Here is a 19,849-nt window from a genome sequence, read left to right on the forward strand (position 1 = left end):
TCTCAGTTAGTAACTTCTTGTTCTCAGAGTTGAAGAACATGGGCAAACCCCTGCCATGACCTACCTCTCTTCTTCGCCAGCCTCCCTGGCACATGCAGACCTTCCTTGCCTCATCACACAGAGTCTGGGACTTCCTCGCCATAGGTCTCGTGCTGCACCCTTTTGCTCGTTTCTGGAAGTAACTGCAGGTTTTTCCATTCGAAGCCAAAACATCCTCCAAATCCAGCAGCAACCATTACTACAGAAGTCACCACGACCTCTTAATTCATTCAGTGGAGTCATGTCATGAAGGAACACAGTAGATTGCCTCTTGATCTTAGCTAGGAGGCCACTGATGCCCTGAGTTATGAAGACAGATGACATTAATGCCAGTATTCTAACAGTATCTTGTGGAAGGGCATTCCACAGGTTAATTATACCTGTAAAGCTTTTCCTTTACAACATTAGAGCCCAGTGAGTCTGGTTTGCCTCTGTAAAAGATGGTTGTCATATTACATGCAAGCCATTTCTCTAGCACAGACAGGCATTTTCTAAGATTAAGCTTTACAGGGAGAAGGAAAAATTTCTCTCAGACATACCCCTTTGTCTTAATTTCAACTATACCAGAAGCAAATCCAGCTCTATTTAAACTCACTTAGGGGATCGGGGGTGAGAGGAATTGAAGTATATAGTGCCCTAATCCCATTGTTTTCATATTGTAATGCTCTGGAAATAAGATAGCTGAGGGATGTTAGGAGGGTGCTAACTTCTGTATATTTTTGATCCTAGGTTCAGCCCTGAAATGCAAATTAAAAAGAACTTCACCACCACCACCACCACTTTCTTGCTCACTCTCTGTTATCCTGCATTTTCCACAGCCCCGAAGATGTAAGTCATTAGATAAATGACTGCTAGTGGAATGCTATAGCTGCAATGTAAACTATGACGAATAAATCCATAAAAAGGAAAAAAATATATATCCCCCAGAGAAAAGTTCTGCTTTTCACATTTACATGTACTAGTTATCAGCTATTCCCCTTCACAGGGCATTAAAATACACGCTGTTTCCTAAGCCCTGATGCAGCTCTAACTGGACTCAAGCTTGGAGCTAAAATAGACCATATTTTACAAAGTGGTGCAATGTAGAACTGTCATCTAAAGATCTCTCCTCCTTACTAGGTCTCTCTAGGGCTTTCTCCAGAGAATCCTGCTTCTTCTTTATAGTGTCATCATTTATGTCTTTGTTTATTAGTGGAATGAACTTGTCAGTAATTGTCTTCCCACCAGCCAACCCTTGTCCCAGCTCCCTACATGTTCCTCTCTCCAGCTTAGGTCAGACACAATGGGGAGTGCTCCTGCCAAAGTCATTTCAACATCAGCCATTTAGCATGCTGCAGGGCGAGGAGGTCACTCCTGGAGCCTCTCCAGCTGCCTCCCGAGCCCGCAGGTCACTGTCGGGACCAGGGAGCAGTGTCCAGGGTTGCGATGGTCACGTCCAGTGGCTCTGCTCTCCAAAAGGGGCACTGTCGAGATGCGAGGAAACTTGGCAAGCAGGTTGCCGTGCAGGCAGGGTGCCGTGCACACACACGTGTGGACCCAACCCAGCCGAGGGGCTGCAGGAGGTGTCTGATGGCGTTCCCAGGACAGACAGATGCCGTGTGGCTCTGCAGAGCAAACTCCTGAGGTTTGCTGGCCTGGGCTGTAAGGTGCTGCCACAATGCTGGAAGCAGCTTTAACGCCAAAAGTCCTGAGATATTAGGGTGGTTCTCAAATGCAAAGACTCACCTATTGATTCCACCACTCTAATTCACCAGTTTAACCCATACACTGCCTGGACATATCCTACAGATACTTTGCCCTTCAAAAAGGACAAAGTTTACTTCCTCTTGACATTTTGCTTTTAACTCACAGCTTCTGCTTTCCAGGTTGCAAGGATACGCGAGTCTGACTTTGAGTTCTGCCAGAGATTTCCTTCTGCGATTTTTAGGTAAACCACTTTGGATCTGGCCAGTTGGGGAAATTAGTGACTAATAAACTCTTGCATAAAGTTGCAGCAGATTAACTAGTCAGCACAGTGCCCCATGGATCTGCTCCTCTCCTCCGAGGGGATTCGCTGTGTGAACGACTCGCTGCAGGTTAAGAAGTTGCTGCTTGTCAGTTGATCCATGGTAACTGTCTGTCCATGGCAAATGTGAGATAATTTAAGGGAGTTTAATCCTTTTTCTTTGCCAGTCCACATGATGAGTTCGTGCAGGGTGGTTAGTACACAGTAAATTCACACCGTAATTTACTGTGTACTTATTTCCCCAAGCTTTTAATTTCACAGTGTCTCAGTTTCCTCATCTGTAAAAGAGAGATAATAAATACTTTCCTTTCTGGCAGCAGTGCTTGAGATCCTTCAGCAGTAAACATAAAAGCAACCATTTTGAAATAGTTACTTACAGAAACTTAATTTTCGGTGTAAGCAGTTATTTGTGCCTGATCTTATACTACAGCAGCAATGGGAAGCAAACAAAATTAGAAAAGTAAATAACTCTACTAATGTGAAAAATAACTAGGCTGCTGACCATAATAATGTTTATGTGCAACTGCAATTGCAAACATTTTTAAAGCTTTCTCTTTCAGTCCACCTGTGACTCCTTTTAAAGGGAATGAAACTAAAATGGTACATTTGCAATAAAGACACACTAAAACTTTTCTTTAAAAAGAAACAACACGTGTCAGGAAGGCCTAAACCTTGCATGTCTTGGGAGGCCCTAAACTTTTTGTTGACCAAGCGATGCATGATCAGACCCAGAAAACAGTGTGGTTTTTATTTCAGATTTTTCTGGACTGCAACAGCCCAAGGGTACGTGCTATAAACTGGCGGAGTTGGAGGAGACCCGTTTTTAAGAGGAACGTGGTTAGGTTTCTGTTTCTGATTGGAATGTTTGTTTTAAACTTTTCTTTGAGGGGAATGTTTCAAAACTAGTCACAGTTTCAATGATGGCTATATTTACATTGCAATCCCAGTGCCTGAGAATTGTCTTGTTCTTTCTGATACAGCTGAGACATCAAGAAAGAAAGACTGGCCTTTAAAAATTATTCTTCATACCGAAATTATGAGTATAGTATTAAAACCTAAAGACTGTTGAGGTCAGGAAGCAAAAGGAAAATCAGGAACTTATTTCATTAGCATCCATATACTGGAAATTCTGATTACCATATAAAAAGGAAACACTTGAAACTTGTGTATATGGATATAAGACTTTTTTTTAACCTCAACTGCTGAAGAAACTTTTAGATCCACTCCTGCTCTACTAACAAAGCAGTTTAAAAAGCAGTTTAAATTGAAAAGCTTTCAATTTCTTCCTTTTTTTTTTTTTTTTAATTCTTCAGGTATTTCTAAGTGATATATCACATAGGCAAAGAACAGTTAATTTCAATCATCGGTTGCCTCCTTGAGAGTGTTACACCGTGGTGCAATTTAGCTTCGCTCTGTATCGTGGTACTTAACTGCCCTCCACTGGATGCGAGAAGCAAAGGCAGGGTTTCTTTTCAACTGTAAGAATCACGACAAAAATAGCAAGTATGAACCTGGGGTGTGCTTCGCTTGTTTTATCCGTTCTCTTGAGTCTTCCCAGCAGAGTCCCCCCCCCGAGGTTAGCATGGTTGGGTTTAATAATTCTGAGAAAATACAACTGCCAAGAAAATAATTCTCACTATGTCTTGGCCAAGTGACTGTAATAATGACTATCCTTTCGTCACAGTCTTTAGATGCAATAATTCTTAATAACAATATAAAGAGAAAGAAAGAGGGAAAGGAGAGAAGGAAAACTATGTTTTTGGGGTAAGTAGCATGGCCTAATCCAGTTTAGGACAAGGTAGGATCCTTAGAGCATGGGCTCTTACATTAGAAAGCACACAGGAATCTCCTTTAATGTGCTTATGTAATGGCTAATTTCTCAAAAGCTCACTGATTTAAAAAAAAAAAAACCCACACCCTCGCTAAGTGTTGACTGCAATAGCCCTAGCAGCAGCAGAAAATAGGCTGGCTCCAGCCAGAGATCTTGTCCATCTGCCCAACATTTTGATGCCTCAGCTGACTTGAATTAGGGGAGAATAACTTGGAAGATTTTTCAGTCCATCCAGCTCCAAGTTGAGAGAGTCATCTGAAGCAGTGACTTATAATGCTTAAGCCCATGCAGGGAGCTCCTGGTTATGCTCTTGATGGCTTTATTAGAAACACAGTGGTGGATCTGTGCGATATAAAAACCATCCAGGGGAGAGCCGCACCACCTGACCTCCTTTTGCAAGTAACAGAAATATTTGGGTGCGAGGGGAAGGAAGCAAAAAAAAAAAACCACTGAGAGTGCTCCACCATTCCTTGTACCTCCCGTCACCGTGCCCTTTCCCCCCAAAGACCCATGCCTCCCATGCAACACATGTTGGCATGAACTTTTGCTCCTCAGAAAATGGGATGACACACTTTTCCATGCAGGCAGGTGAGGACGTTTCCCTCCAATTCCTGAGGCTCGGAGCTGAAGGCTGCCGCGTTCGATAAGGTTTAAGATCTCCAGTGCCTTGAGATTAAGTTTTTTGCATCTGGTGAGGCCCTTGACGGCTGAGATGCACAGCTCTCATTTGATTGTCGTTCTCCACCACACTCGGAAAGCAGGGCTGGAAAGTTGGGTAGAAATATCTTTCAGTGCCTTCCCTTCTGCAGGAGCCTGACTTCTGCTTTCCTAGTTTTCTGCAAATGCCTCAGTCCTTGCGTAGACAAAACCCCACCAGCTTGGAGGTTTAGTTTGCCTGGCTAAAGACTGCAGAATTTGACCTCTGGAAGCTCATGATAAGTCCTTGCAGCTCTGATTTTGAGTTTAAGCTTTGGCCTGGAATAACAATGACTGTGAGGGAAGCAATAGGTTATGAGCTGGGTGAAATGATACCTGCTTCTTGCCAGAAAGACTAACTGTATTCAAGCAACTTCTGTCCTCATTTTCCTTTAAATAAATATATAAAGATGTTCAAACTTCCCATCTGAGCTGCAATAATGAAAATAATGTGCACATTAATTTGTATGGGGGTCAGTGAGTCTCCCCAGCTCAACGGTTTTCAAACAGAGTGCGTAGTAAGCCCATAAAACATTTATTTTTCATAATTTATGAAGCATTACATATTGCGAGCCCACAATGCCAGCTGACGTAATATGCAATAAATTTGAAATAACAAAACATTTCTCATGTGTTTTCCTCCTGATGTGACAATGTGGAACATAAATTTAAAAGAAAGTTGCCTTAGAAGACAAAAGCAAGGCAAAAGAAAAGAATGCTCTTAAATCAATAAATATTTATATTCCACCAATCATTTATTGAGCTGTTCCCCCTCTCATGGCTGCAGCTCTTATCTTTTTGAAGCCTCTTGCCACCCCTGCTTCAAAGCCGGAACGAAAGGCTGCTAGGGTGGGTCACTCGTGCCCCTCCATGAGTTGCAGGGCTGGCAGCAGCAACGATGCCGGCGGCTGCCGGTGCAAGAGCCCTGCCTGCTGCCTGTCTCTCCTCAGCCGGCCAAGAGCTGCACAGTGTGGGCTGCCGGCAGAGCTGCTCGCTGTCCTGCTCTGGGAAAAACCTACCGAGTAATGACAGGCGGTGGGGCAAAAAAATCAATACCGTGTAAAGGTAATTTTCCTCCGTAACTATAATCATTCCTGTATTCCCTGGAAGAGTAGCAGTGACAGTCTTTGCACTTTTGAAGATAACTTTCTGGTGCTAATTTAGTAGGCATGCAAATGTGTAATTTCAGGATTATAATACGGACAACAGAGCATTACAGAAAACACTAAAAACTCACCTACGTGGCTATGAAAGCCAGCTGACAAATTCTCATATTACAGAAGACACCTTATGGGCTGAAGGTTGAGACTCAGCATCTGTAAAATTACCGGGTGACTTCTACCAAGCAACGAGGACCTGGTGCTCAGCACTATTTGGTTTCATTTGGTCTTGTTTTGTTCAATTCAGTGCACCAAAACAACATCTCCTTCAAGAAAATGCTGCAATCCAAGGAAGGGAAAAAATGTGGAAGTTATTTAAATGCAAGAACGGAGTGAAGGGCAGAATAGGGTAAAGCAGTTCAGGATTTCTGTCTACTGTCAGTACTCCAGTTGCCCTGTCATTTATAAATAAACACAAAAATATTTATAGATAGTGGAAAGAGTGCTTTGCAATGAAAGAATGAACTTTCTAATTTCAGCTTTTGTATTTGTGAGGCTTGGTTAAACTTTACATCAGAAGCCCAAATGAGAGGGAAAAAAAATATCCATATGAACAATTCCCGTCAGGAATTATGTGAAACTCAGTGTGTTGGAAGTCAGTTTTCCCAGGGAAGACACAGCACATCCACCGCAGCCGTGCGTGCAGGGACATCTACTGGCAGAACAGCCAGAGCTGGCCCTTCCCCTTGCTGAGTGCAAGAAGTCTAGCTTTGCACAAACATCAGTTTCAGTGGCAGCAGAAGGTTTTGGCTCATCTAGTAAGAGAAATGTATATGGAGAAGGGAGGAAAAGACACTGGCTTGTCCCAAGGGTAAAATTAAGCTTCTACACAACATATCCCAGGGTAGGGTGTCCTTAGCTGAGCAACCCTGACTGCATAACTATTCCAGGCATGTAGGGACTATTGCCTCTGGAGGCAATGGTGCAGGATGCTGGGCACATTATGAATCCCCCCATTTCCAACACTATTCGTGCACCCCTCTCCTGCTGATTTGGCCCTGTGCACAGAGGAAACAAGAGTCAGGTATGGATCCAGCCTCACCGCAAAGTTCTCCTGCATTATCCTTGGGCACAGCAATGAGATTTAGCTGTCCTTCCCTCCCTCTCCACAGCAGTAGATACCTCAGGCAACCAGATGAAACGCTGTCAGAAGTAAAAGGCTCCTTGCCTCTTCTCTGCCCTTTAATAAAACCACAGGAGACAAGACATATTTAATCCCTACTGGAAAGATATGTACACCAAGCTGATTAGATAGAGCAGGAACCAGCCTGACCCTCACATTTGAAACACACTCTACCCTTCGCAAGACAGGATGAGGATCACAAGCCAGGCAGTCTTACTGTGGAGAGCTACTCAGAAGTGTTTGCTTTTCTCATCTCCAAATCAAGACAAATTTCTCAACTCCTTGTAGGAGTCCTGGTTCTATAACTCATAAATGGAAATAAGTGATTTCCCCCCACCCCCAACCATGTCTTCTTCTCCACACACAGTTTTCTGCCTTCAGGGTATCTGTTCTATACTTCCAAAAAATCCATCTGGTTATTTTACTGTAACACACTTACCAGAGCTGTAAGATCATAGAAAAAAATATTTGAAAAGGACCTCTGGAGGTTTCTAGGCCAACCTTCTGCTTCTTGAAGCTGAATTAACCAGATCAGATTAGGGATGGTTCCGTGAAAGTCACCAAGGAGAAAAAACCCACCACTTCCCTGAATGACATGTCCTAGTGCTGTACTGCACTCCAGGTACAGAAGTTTAGCTCTAATGACTTGGAGAAATGGTCCAGCAGTTCTTTTATATCTTGCTATACTCCTATCTAATGATACATGTTGGACACTAACTCTCAGCCAAGACAGACATTGCTCCACAGACTAATCTACAATGCATTTTAATGTACAGATCTTCAAAGGTTTCCTTTGTGAGCAGTGCTTTGGTAATTGAATTTCTACTTGAAGACATATAAAAATAAGTTATTATCATTTGAAAGTCAACTCAGACTCTATATGACACATATGAGACAAATCCCCTCCTAACCTGTCCATTTTGTCAACTAGAGATGCTACGTAAGTTAACAGCAGCTGGCTGAGCTGGGGTAAAATAGGTTAGACCTGCCTCGGAAGAAGCTATCTGCCCTGAGCTGTGACTAACCAGGCATTTCTGTTTGAATAGTCAGCTTGCTGGGAGAATAGAAATGTGACTAAGCAGCAGTATTCAAAGTCCAGTTTGTACCTGATTTCAAAATGATCCATTAGAGTAATAACATTTGAGTTTCAGTCCAAACCATCTTTTCCTCTAGCACTCCCCACAGAAACGTCACAGCTGAGCTAAGTCCAGACTTTTAGCACACCCCTTCCAAGCAATGGGGGAGTAGAAAGGTTGAGAGGGGATGACAGGTTGAGCAGAAGAGTTGGGAAGCAAGGGAACGTAGAGCTGTTTTGATGGATACATTGACAATGAGATATAGTCCTAAGACAGGACTCCAATAAATACCATGGACATATGTTATCTTTAAGTCCGATTTCAGTGTCATCCACCCTAGATATACTTACCTTCCCTTTGATTACACAGGGGTTTCAGCATTTTTGCAGGCTTTTCAAAAAGGCAGTTGCTGAAATCCAGGCAAGTGATTCTTTAGAAGTAAAGCACCTCCAAAGTCTTCCACTCAGCCAACATTATGAAGATCAGAAAATGTTACTATATGAACATACTCCTTACAGTTATATACTTCATTTAAAATATTTCACCTGCCTTTATTTTTTTCTTTCTTTTTTTCCCAGTCATTACACAACATCTGAAAGATAAAAGAGGAAAATGATTTTGTTACTTTAAATACTTATCTCAAGCTCTCATTTCAACTACATCAAATACATGTACTGTGCTAAAAAATGCACATGGGAAAAAATCCCAAGGATATAGATAAGAGATTGTGAGAAGAAAAAACAGAAAACAACAACAGAAGATCATAGAAGAAGTGGTGTCTAAAAAATGAGAAACAACAAAAAAAAAGCACAGAGCTATAGCATGGTAGAAGAAAAAATAAATATACCACATAATTTATTGCAGGGAGAGTTCTGAAGAAAATGTCTTGTGAAATAAATATAATGCTCATGAGGACAAGAGATCTCATTCATATCCAATCTGTCTTGTGTAAAGAACTAGGCAATAATGTTCAAGTAAGTGAGTCACTGCAAGATCTCCCAGTTCGGCCGAAGATTGCTCAATAGAAATAATAACAAGCCACAGAAAAAAGACAGTGTAAGTACAGGTGGGAAAGGGATACAAACTCAGAGCAATAAGTACATACAAAATACTGAGATTGCTGTACAAAGTAAAGGCATGATATGTGTTCTTCTTTATCTTGCAGACTACTTTTCCTTCTGTGCCTCTTTGTGACAGCAAAGATCTGCTGGAGTGCCCAGGCTGACAGCCTCCCTCTGCCTGCGCTCGAGATGGCACAGACGTAGGCAAGCTGGGTAGAGCGTGACTTATTTATGGATCCAGAGTCAGGGCTCTCTCAGTGAAGGACCTTCAACTCCATAGACTGTTCCTCATAGTGAGCCGTGACGGTCTGAGTCCCAAGAAACCTCTGGTGCCTTTCGATGCCGCCACCAACCTGCTGGCGGAGGAGCAGAGCATCTGATGCCAAGCAGATCAAGGGGGTGGTAGCTCAGTACCGAGGTGCTTAGGTAAATGAGAATGATATATATTTGCCATGTAGTAGCTACACCTAACCTGGGGAATAATCTTTAGCGTATGTCCATGTGGTCTTCTATAGGCAGGTGAAAGGAGTTTGAAGATGTGGCCAACCAGGGCTGGGGTAACCCTTGCAGTGCAAGGGCCTGTTAGCCAAATTAGCAGAGCTCTCCATCTGGACCAATGCATCCTTGGAAGAGACTAGCTTGGGAAGGGCAAGAACACCATCGCACAGAACCGAGACTGTTCAAGCATGGTGTGCTTGCGCAGGGACTGAAGGTTTCCTGCCAAAGATGGTGCAGACCTGCCCTTGGCGAGAACCGAGGGCACAGTAACAACCATCTGCTTGCAAACTGGCACTAAGTGCCTGCTGGTGGGGCCGGATTCAGCCTGCCTACACGCAGGGGCTCTCGCACAGTGCCTGCAGAAGGTGTCTGGGCACCTTGTTCAGTCAAAGGAGAAAAACAGACATCTTCAGCGAGTGATTCATCGCTCTCTAAAATCTGAGCCTTGTGGGAACATTTCAAAACACACAAGTTCATTTCCTCCCAAAAAGCAGCAAAACTTGCTTTTATTTATTTTTTTGGTTTTGTTAACTGCTTCTCTTGCAGGTCCTTTAAAATATTTGAAGGAAAAAATGAAGGAATTGAATATTTTTGGCATAAAGCTGCTCTGGCCATGGGATTCCAGTTTTGACAGGGGTGAGTTGGGAAAGGAGAGGGAATTAACAGGAGGCTGATGACTGCATCTGAACAGAGCTCTCTCCAGTCCAGGATTGCAGGTCTAGAGCAGAAACCTCCTCGTGACTGCTGGTTTTAGTTGCTTCAAATGTTTGCATAGACAGGCTAAAATGCAGTAGGAAGACTGTTTTGTCTGTTCTTGCTTCCTTCTCTTCCTCAGTTGCTGGAGGTGAGGCAGCAAGGAGAGAGCAGCAGAAGTAATGTGAAAACCAGTTGTGGGGAGAGGACAGGGAGGATGTAGGGGATGGACCAGGATCGGGAGGGACAGGACATCAGCCTGCAGCTATCTGACATCTGCAATGAAACCATCCTCACCCTGCTGTCTCCCAGCTCTGGCTGCTGGGTGGTCCAGCACATGCAGGAGCAACCAGTTGGAGACTGCATTGTAAATTTAAAGACTAAGAATTTCTGATAACCCACATTGTTTTGAGAGAAAAAGGCTATTGAGTCACATTTGAAAAAAAAAGTCCTCTTGTCTACACAGCTCTACATTTTTTTCAATCTAAATTTGGAGATTTGGCTACTGTGATTTTTTCAGAATATGAGATGTGGGTGGGTATTTTTGTACAGGATAATGTGTATATAAAATGATACAGATTGTCGCTAGAGCTAGAAAGATGTTACAGTGTCAGAATTGTGAGGAGAACAAAATATGCATTTAAAGACTAAGATGTAGAGAACAACAACACTGCCTAAGTGACCTGACCAAGGCTAGAGCATGAGTCAGTCACGGAGGCAGGCAGGGAACTTGCTTCTGTGCTCCAGGTCGTGATGCACGTGCCTTGGATTTCACTAGCTGCAAAAACCTCACCAAAAAGGACCCGGGGTAGGGGTGGGGGGCAACAAATGTTCCCTTTTCATGAAGAACGTTTATTGAAGCAGTTCAACCTGCTATTATGGAAAATTTTCCATAGGCTTTAGGTGCAGACAGTAGAGTGTTTGATAAAAAAACAGGCAAAGACACTGTTGCCTGTAGGTGTGACTGTGTTTGTTTTAAGTGCTGGGATGCTCCTTAGTGGGACCCCATGGCCAGCTGAAGGAGTCAGCTTGGGTATGTGCCTGCACAGGCTGCAGCGGCCAGGATAAGCGTAGCAAGTAAATATGGTGATGGCAATTAAAGGGACACACCAATGCCTCTGAAGCACCTGCTATCAAGGCAATGCATTTATGGCTGTGCGTCAGCATACACAAAGCTACCTAAGGACTTTATAAATGCAATTAGTGGGTAATTTTTCATTTCATAACTCTGTAAGATCTCCCATCGTGTTTTTCAGCCATTACAAATGTTTTCCTGGCAGGGGAACATTGCTGTGCTCTGTACACAATCTTTGGATGGTCTTATTCTTTTAAATTCCAAATTGAGGGGACACTGGGCTATATTGTGACAGCTCAGCTGAAGTCAATGGAACAATGAAAGCCTACACAATAATTAAGAGAGTACCTCAAGACATTAAACTTATCAGCCTGACTCCTGATATCATGGAATTAAATAAGAGAGAGAATAAGCATTTGTGAGGTCTTGTTACAAAAGAGGTGTTTCTGTCTTCTGACTTCTACTCATACCAAAAATCCCAATGCCACCTTACACAAGTGACATGAACACAAGACAAAAGAAGCAAAAAACACAGCAGAAAAGGAAAAAAGATAGCATTCATTTTTAACATCCCGATTTTTTTCAGACCGACTTCATGCTTTTAGAGAGCTCTGTGATGACAATACAAACAGTAGCTCATTTCTCAATCAAATTCCACCCACATCAGTGTGTCACACTGGTGCCTGATGAGCAGGAAAGGGGTGGTGATGGGCTGTTATATACCCGGGGGCAAGTGGAAACACAAAAACACAGGTACTGCAAACTCTTTTTCAAACTTTCTTCTTCTGCCCTTGCCCTCGATGCAGAGCCGGACCAGCAGAAAAGCAGGTTACCAAGTCTTTTGTACAGATACCACAATTTTTTGAAACTTTGGAGGCAAGGATTTACACACTCACATGTTTAATTATACGTTCTGTTATGTCTCTGAAATAAATCCAGTAACTGTGATGATTTCTGTCTTGACAGTAGGTAAACGGAGGCTGGCTGACCTGATCTGCCCACAGCCACCCAGTGCGACTGCTGGGACTGAGCTCCGAGTCCCTCTCCCCCTGCACAGCCACTGCACTGCTCTTTTTCAGGGCATAATTACCACATCAGTAATGATGAGAAGATTTTATTTGACTGAGAAACTGCTCTAAGTGCCCAGCTTGCAGGTTACATCTCACCTGCAGGAACTTAGAGGCTATATGAACATTTGATTTCATGATTCATTTAAAGTGATACAAAGCGCTGCTTTGAAGCCCACCCCTTCCCCTTCACATCCGATGACTGCACAGTGAGTGGAATTACACTCAGCATGTCACACTCCAGTGGACAGAGATGGTTTGTAAAAGCTGATAAGCCTTGTTAGGGTTTGCAACTTTGTATGAACTTCAGTGATAAATACAGCGTTCGTGAAATGCCAAATACTGCTGGAATGTTGGCGTGAGCACGACAGAGATTACAGCTAATGTGGGAGCGCGTAGGTACACTGTGCAGTAAATTACAGTCATGATATGCATCCACTTTCTGTGAAAAATGCTGGGTTTTGAGCCAGGGGTATTTCCTGTAGCACAGTAGACAGGGAACTAATAGAGCTAAGGACATGAATTAAAATTAATGAAGCAAGAATGGTGTGATGAGGATGCTGCATGACTATGGAGGGAAGTGATTGTCAGTATTTGTTCATGGCCCTTACTGGCACTTTACCTGCTCTGGTGAGGGTGTGTGTTTATGGACACACCCAGCCAATGGCTAATGACTAGATAAACTCCTTTTCCCTTTATTTTAACAAAGAGATGACAACCCCAGTCAATAGCAAACTTTCAAATTGTCTTCCTTCCCTTTTTTTCTAATTGATCAAAAGGAATTTCAGAATTATGTCCTGCACGTAGATGAAAGCAAGGTTTGATGTTGGGAAGTGCTAAACTTCTCCGCTCTGACCTGCACGAGCAAGATGAAGAAGAATTTTGTCTTTAGTAATTAACATGACAAATAACTGTGAATGGGAACTAGCTGTTCTGAATGGCAGCGTTGTCTTCTGCTTCAGGGTGAGAAACCCAGGGCCACGATACTGGGGATCTATCCCTTGCTTCGGTCTGACTTCTAACAGGTTCAAAAATCTCTGTCTCTCACCTGATGGAGCCAAGAACTGGGGCTGGTCTCTTGCAGGAGCACAGCACCTTTGAATGCATGCTTGCTACAACCTGTAAGATATTGTGGGGGGGAAGAGTTGATTGCCCAGAAAAAGGATAATCACCGGTGGCTAGATTAAAGATATTTCATGAGTGCTGCCTTTCATGCTGACAGTTCTGCTATAATCATTCCCAGCATACTACTCTGCCTCTGACGGCATTCATCTGTTGCCAATTGCCTTGTAGTTACATCGCGAGTGTGTCAGTTGGGAACTCTTCTTTTGTTCTTTGTTTTTACGGCCCTCAAACATAAGGGATCCTATGACTGGGATCCCGAATGCTTTGAGACACCTAATAAGTAATTGTTAATGTTCAAATACCCAAACTATGCCTTGAGTATCAGGAAGACTGCATAGCAAGAAGATAATGGATATTAGCTAATTGCTATTGAGTGACTTTCATGCAATAGGGCATGGAGGCTTTGCTTTGTTTTCTTGTGGGTTGTTGTTTGGCTATTTTTTAATTACAGAATGGAAATGCATTGCATTCAATTGCCAGCTTGATACTAGATGGCTCCAGCAGAGAGTCCTAAAACTTACCAAGCCATAGAAATAGACTGAATAGGGTTAAGCTGTAGTATCAGTGTACAGGGGGACTTGTGCTGCTGTCTATGCTACATCAGCTCTGTGCAAGGTATTTGTATCTTCAGCCATATCATTTTGGCTTTGCTCACCAGATCAGTGTTATCTACAGGAGACACTCTGCATGAATGCAGCGATCCCCACCTTGTAAGTCTTCCCTTTCTGCTGGCTCGTGCCTGGTGGAAAGCGAGCAGCTCCTGAAATCCTACCCCAAGTTGCTGCTAGTAGCAGCATCTGTATAGGTCTGTAGGATGAGAGCAGAATCCTCCTTGTCTTTCCCCAATTAAAACTTCATCACCAATACTAAGATAACAGTGCAATAGAAAAACACTGAAAGCTGTTCTCACTAGCAACCGACATGACCTCTGAGCTCAAAAAACCCAGCTCCCTGTTCTTCTCCTGTTATTCATCTATAGCCTCACCCACGGTGCCCATCAAACAATCAGTCACAAACCCCATCTGTCAACATGGGGCCTGCAGTTCCTGACTCTGGTGTTGTATTACTGAGACTCTCTGTAAACAGAAGCACTTTGAATGACTTGTCATTTCTTACAAATTGCACACGGAGAATGAAGGCTACAAGGCTGAGTGACATAATTGGAAGACAAAAATTACAAAGGCTCTTCTTTCACTTACCTTGGCAGTCTTAGAACTAAGCTAGATTTTCACACGCAGTGCCAGTGCTGATCAAAGCTGCCTTGTAAAGTTTTTTTCCTTGCTTATTTGCTAGGCACCCTTGATGTTAAGCAAATTTACATCGGGGTTGCTTCATGCATCATAGTCCTGTATACTGTGATGTCCAAGTACTCCCCTTCCAATGGAAGTTACCAGTCTTGAAATTTAGTGTGAAGCCTGACAAAATACAAACTCTTAACATTGTATTTGGTCGTTTAGTTTGTTTTTACATCTTCTCGCTTACTTGTTCTCAACCCCTTTTTTTCATCCCCCTCATTAAATAAAATTAACAGTACCTTGAGGTCTCCACATCTGAAGATCTTGGGGAAAATCTCCCCTCTCACTTTCAGTCTAGCCAGTCACATTCTCTTGAAGTATCTCTTCTTTACCGCAGTCCTGTCCCTGGGAAGCAAAGGTCACAGTTAGACTAAGTGTCCAGATGTCAGAATAAAGGTACCACTTTTGTTTAATGGAGTGTGGAGTCCAGAGAGATATTTGGGATCTAGCGATACTTCCAATGGGTCATATATTCCAAGTATTTGTCATGTTTTCCACCTAAACAATATAGAGTCTAGCTAGATGCCACTGTGAAGGGTGGCTGATAGCTATGTGTAACAAATAATAAAAGAAAGCAGAACACAGTAACATTACCAAGAAATTACTTTGGCTTCAGTGGTGGTTTTTGTGTCCTTACGTGTAATGCCATAACAACATTTTTGGCTTACATGAAAAAGATACAAGACTTTTGTAAAGTAGAAGTCAGCACCACTGAGGGCTTAATTATATAATGAAACATTCTCGAAGCCCTCATATTAGCCCACTGATGCTTAGTGGAAAAGGCATTACCTAGCAACAGTCACCAACAAATCATAGGAAAAATAATAGAGATTATATGATACATCACTCTACAGAGTCAAAATTGGTGGCAGGATGTGCTTGCCCTTTCATTTCATGCAGAAAAATCCATTGTTTACAGGTGTTAGGGTGTAAGGGGTGCATTTTGGAGAAAAACAGGCCCATTGATCTTTCATTAAAAAGTAGCCTTTAAAAGAAGCCCAAAGGTAGAAAAAGACATGTTAATCTGGCCAGAGATAGCAGGCTACAGCACGGGCATGAGAAAAATTACCCCTTTATTTTTTTTCTTTGTTGTCCTCAAAGAAATGACTTCTCATACGTTATTCATTCTCAAGTGCTTCGTTAGTAGGATGAACCCAGTTTGTAAACCAGGGCTCTTGGTCAGCACTTGAATTCCCCAACACCAACGTCCTGCCTGTGACTCGAGCGAGTTACGTCAAGGTATTCAGCAGCATCTGGAGCACCAACCTTTGGTGGCCATTGCCTCTGTATTTTGTTTCTATTATAGTTTTGTGCATTACTGCAGTGGAAAGGACTGGTATTTAAGAGAAAGAGTTATTAGAACCAGCCCCATATTGTAAATGCAGCTAGCAGAGAGCTGGGTTTTATTCCGAATTATGCTTTGTTAACAAGTTGTTAACTAAGTTCTCACTCCAGAATATTTAGAGCCAGCTAAATAATATGTGTCAAACCATTGATCTGACAAGTTTCACAACTTTTTTTTTTCCACTTTAAATTTCAAATATCTATTCAAAAAATAGCGTGTTTAGGTTTTTTGCTCAGCTTTAATTACTGGCGACAGCAGAGGAGGGAGAAAGAATAAAGCCGAATGTACAGATCCCAGAAGGAGTTTGCCATCTCTGACCATTAAAGGAAAAGAGAAAAAAACCCAGCATCTTCCACTTGGAAACTAAGTGTACTTAGCATGGAGGTCATGGGAAGAGAAGAAATAGGAGTCCTCCCAGTGGAGGAGTCCTCCTTTGTTGTTGCTTTGCTGATCACACCTGTAGCTGGCTCCTGTGGCAGAAAACCTTGTAAAACAGGATTATTAGACTAAGGCAAAAGTTCTGCAAGGGTACAATGTTTGTTGGGTTGGGCATAATATGGCTGGCACTGAGGACAAAGGGAAAAGCTGCAGCATAGAGCTCTGCTCTTTATATAGAAAGCTGTTCAGAGGCAGGTGGCTTACATGCACAGGATTGTGATTTTGAGGGATGAGACTTCGACTTTTGCATGTGTGTATGTATACAGACACACATGCACACATCTGTCAAGATCTGTATTGAAAAGTAATTAAAGTGTTTCTGGTTTCCCTGTGCAATATTCAGGCAGTCAGCTGGAGCTCAGAGCTGCATGTACAGAGTCCCCCCATCTCCACTCATCTCACTTATCAGCCCCAGGCTCTGGTGATGTTGTTAAAAGCCTTATCCGTGAGACTGCACTTAGAACTACACTTTGGGAGTCGTCCGATATCACAGAGGGAGTAGCAGGATTTCTATGTGGAGCTGAGAAGTAAAGTTGTATTTTCTAAGTGAAATACCTTAATCTAGCTTGCTTAATACATCTGAAAACCCCAAGGTAGGCATAGTCTTTTAGCAGGTCCAGTTATAGAGAAGTTTAGGTAAGGCCATAACCTGCTGTTAGTAAAGACTTGTGCTCTGTGACAATCTTCTTTCCCTCTTTCGGAGATCTCAGACCGAACAGGGCTGCTGTGAATGTGACGCTGCTCAGTGCACGTTCAAGTAGCACAACTGGATTCCTACCAGCTCCCTAGTAATTATCAGGTATACACGAAAGAGCCAATCAAGCACCCAAAAGGACAGGCTGCCCTCTGTTTCCCCCGGGTGCAGCTGGCTCCTTATTTCAAGCACAATCTTAAATTACAAGGAAAAATGATTTGCTGCAGAAGCAATGTTGTTTGGTATTAAAAAAGATTCCCTCTTCCTTCTACCACCTCCCCCCATCTGCTTTTCATGTTTTATACAAAACTTGCTGCTCTGAACACTCCTGGATTTTCTCCCCTTCTAATAATAAAGAAGCGAATCTGATGTCTCCCACTGATGGCTTCCTAACCTTCAAAAGCATGTGTTTATCATGAGTTTCAGCTATCCAAAATAGTTTTGACCTGAGGTTACAATGCAGGCTCAGACTGCTTCGAAGCAGGTTAAATGGATGATAAGCAAACATTTCATTACAGACCCTCAGTTGTTGTAAGGATGTGCAAATCCCTGAGAAAGATTTTCAGCATATCCTCCAGAGCAGCATGGTGCTTTGGACCTGGGAGGTTCACTCAATCAGAGCCCTGCTGTCACTTTGCAAATATCTCCGCTGACTGTGCCCTGCATCATCACTTTGTGAGGCCCTGGGCAAGCTGCTGGACTGGGGAGAGCTTCCTCCCACCTGATGCACTCTGAGGGCTAAGATTTTTTAAGTCTTAATTGAAAACACTCACCTTTTTGCTGTCCTGCTCCTTCTCTGGTTTCTGCCTGAGTGGAGGAGTGTGGAGAGGTGCTGATGGAGAGTTGGGTGGCTCTGGGGGAGATCGGTTCTCCTCCCAGCCCCAGCCCACTGCATCACAAGTGGCTTGGAGCCACACGCATCCAGCAGTTTCAAACTGCCTGCCAGCTACACCCTAAAATCATTTTGAGCAGCACTGTGCCAAGTCCACTGATTTATTGCTGGACTACCTGTGTCTCGAGACTGCACAGTCCAGGGTGCACTATCACACAGCCTCACCCCACCGAGGTGTGGGCAAACAGGCACTGCTGTGAAAGCAATGCTCATTTTGCATCTTGCTTACAATAAAAAGACAAAGAGATGACGGTCCTAGTAGCTGAACACACCCCCATCCTGGTAGGCACCTATACAAAGCACCAGGTACTTTGTCTCTCTCAGCTCCGTGTCTCCTTCCTAATGTAATCTAAACAGCAGCGGCACTTCATAGACCACAACTCACATTAATCCTGGGCGGGGTGCCCTGCCATGGGCCAGCTGTCCAGCCAAAGACCATGCCCCAGTTTCTTCATTCCCACTTTTCTTCCACACCCACCCAGCAGAAATCTTCTCAGGGCAAGGGCCTGAGCTAATTAATGGCAGGGAAAGGTTAAGCCTGAGAATTTGGAGTATGTCTGAGACGGGCACCTCCCATGACTCCAGTTCCAGCAGCACAGGGGATGGATGGGTGCAGACCACTGTGTGCTCGGTCCATGTCCTTGCTGAGACATCTGCCAGCTGCATCCCATCTCCAGTCAAGTCGGGAGGCAGGTGCTGGCCCAGTGCACCATCAATGCAGTTGTGTGGGCTCGGTTGCATGTGGCCAAATCAATGTTCAGGCAGACCCATAAACTGGGTCTTTCCTTCCCTTGGTGACATTAAAGTTGCTGCCTGAAAATGTTAACACCCCCTCTGGAACAGAGAGAACAACGTGAAGGTTTTCTTTCCTTCTCCAAGTCAGCTGGCAATTTAAGGACCTTTAGCTTTAGCTTCCAGGTTCATTATTCAGCCTGTGGATAGTTGTTCTACAAGAAGTCTCAGATAAACGTATGACAAATATTGCACTGCTCTCAGTGAAGTTTCCCAAATCCCTGATTCCAGCCTAACTGCACCAAGGCAATCAGTATCTCTGCTCTGCAACTGCAAGAATGACATGCTGATACAGCTGTGTCGTCTTGCTTAGTTTTAGCTGTCTTTAACAATTACTGGCTTCCACAATCCTCCTTCTTCAGCCCAAAGTATTCCTGGTGTAGGGCTATACATCGCAGTGTTGAGTATGACCCTTTATTTCTATGGTACTACTGGGGTTAGCGCGGATTTACCTATTTTTCATATGAAAAGTGTGCAGGTATATGTCTAATTATGCTTTGCTAAGTATGAAATGTCCTTCTATTTAGCAGATGCTTGGGCCCTACTTTGACCTAACACTGAGTGTTTCAAGTAAACTGCCAGCAGCCCCGTCAAACTGTTGTGGGTAATTTGGAGTATGAAATGTGTTAAATTATTCAAAGAGCTGAATAAGCATAAACAGGCAGTACAACAGGAGAGATATGCATACCCAGCGATGCCGGTGTGACATTTAATACATCATATTAGCACTCCTGTTAGTACAAAGAGCTGGATGCCTAGCACAGCAGCCTGCGAATTCACAGGCAGAAGACAATGTAACTGCATTTTGCCCCCCAAATAGCCTTCCTCCAACTGTTTCTCTTTGCAAAGCTAGATACGGCTCGCCTATAACCAAAGGTGAAAGTTGGGAAGCAAAATTTGATTCCTCCCTGAAATGCAAGGTGCATGAGGTCAACCTCACCCAC

General features: G+C 43.3%; 1 long non-coding RNA gene across 1 annotated transcript; it reads right to left on the reverse strand.

Moving 5' to 3' along the window:
- Window positions 1–815: 815 nt before the first annotated feature.
- On the reverse strand, window positions 816–18,069 carry LOC135314270 (uncharacterized). The gene is made up of 6 exons (XR_010373725.1): window positions 17,995–18,069; window positions 14,984–15,089; window positions 8,281–8,522; window positions 6,774–6,911; window positions 5,809–6,010; window positions 816–4,638 (listed from the first exon to the last, which is right to left on the reverse strand). It is a non-coding gene; the product is annotated as an uncharacterized LOC135314270 (long non-coding RNA).
- Window positions 18,070–19,849: the final 1,780 nt, after the last annotated feature.

This window comes from Phalacrocorax carbo, chromosome 7 (genome assembly GCF_963921805.1).
Source record: "Phalacrocorax carbo chromosome 7, bPhaCar2.1, whole genome shotgun sequence".
In the NCBI taxonomy this organism is placed as follows: domain Eukaryota; kingdom Metazoa; phylum Chordata; class Aves; order Suliformes; family Phalacrocoracidae; genus Phalacrocorax; species Phalacrocorax carbo.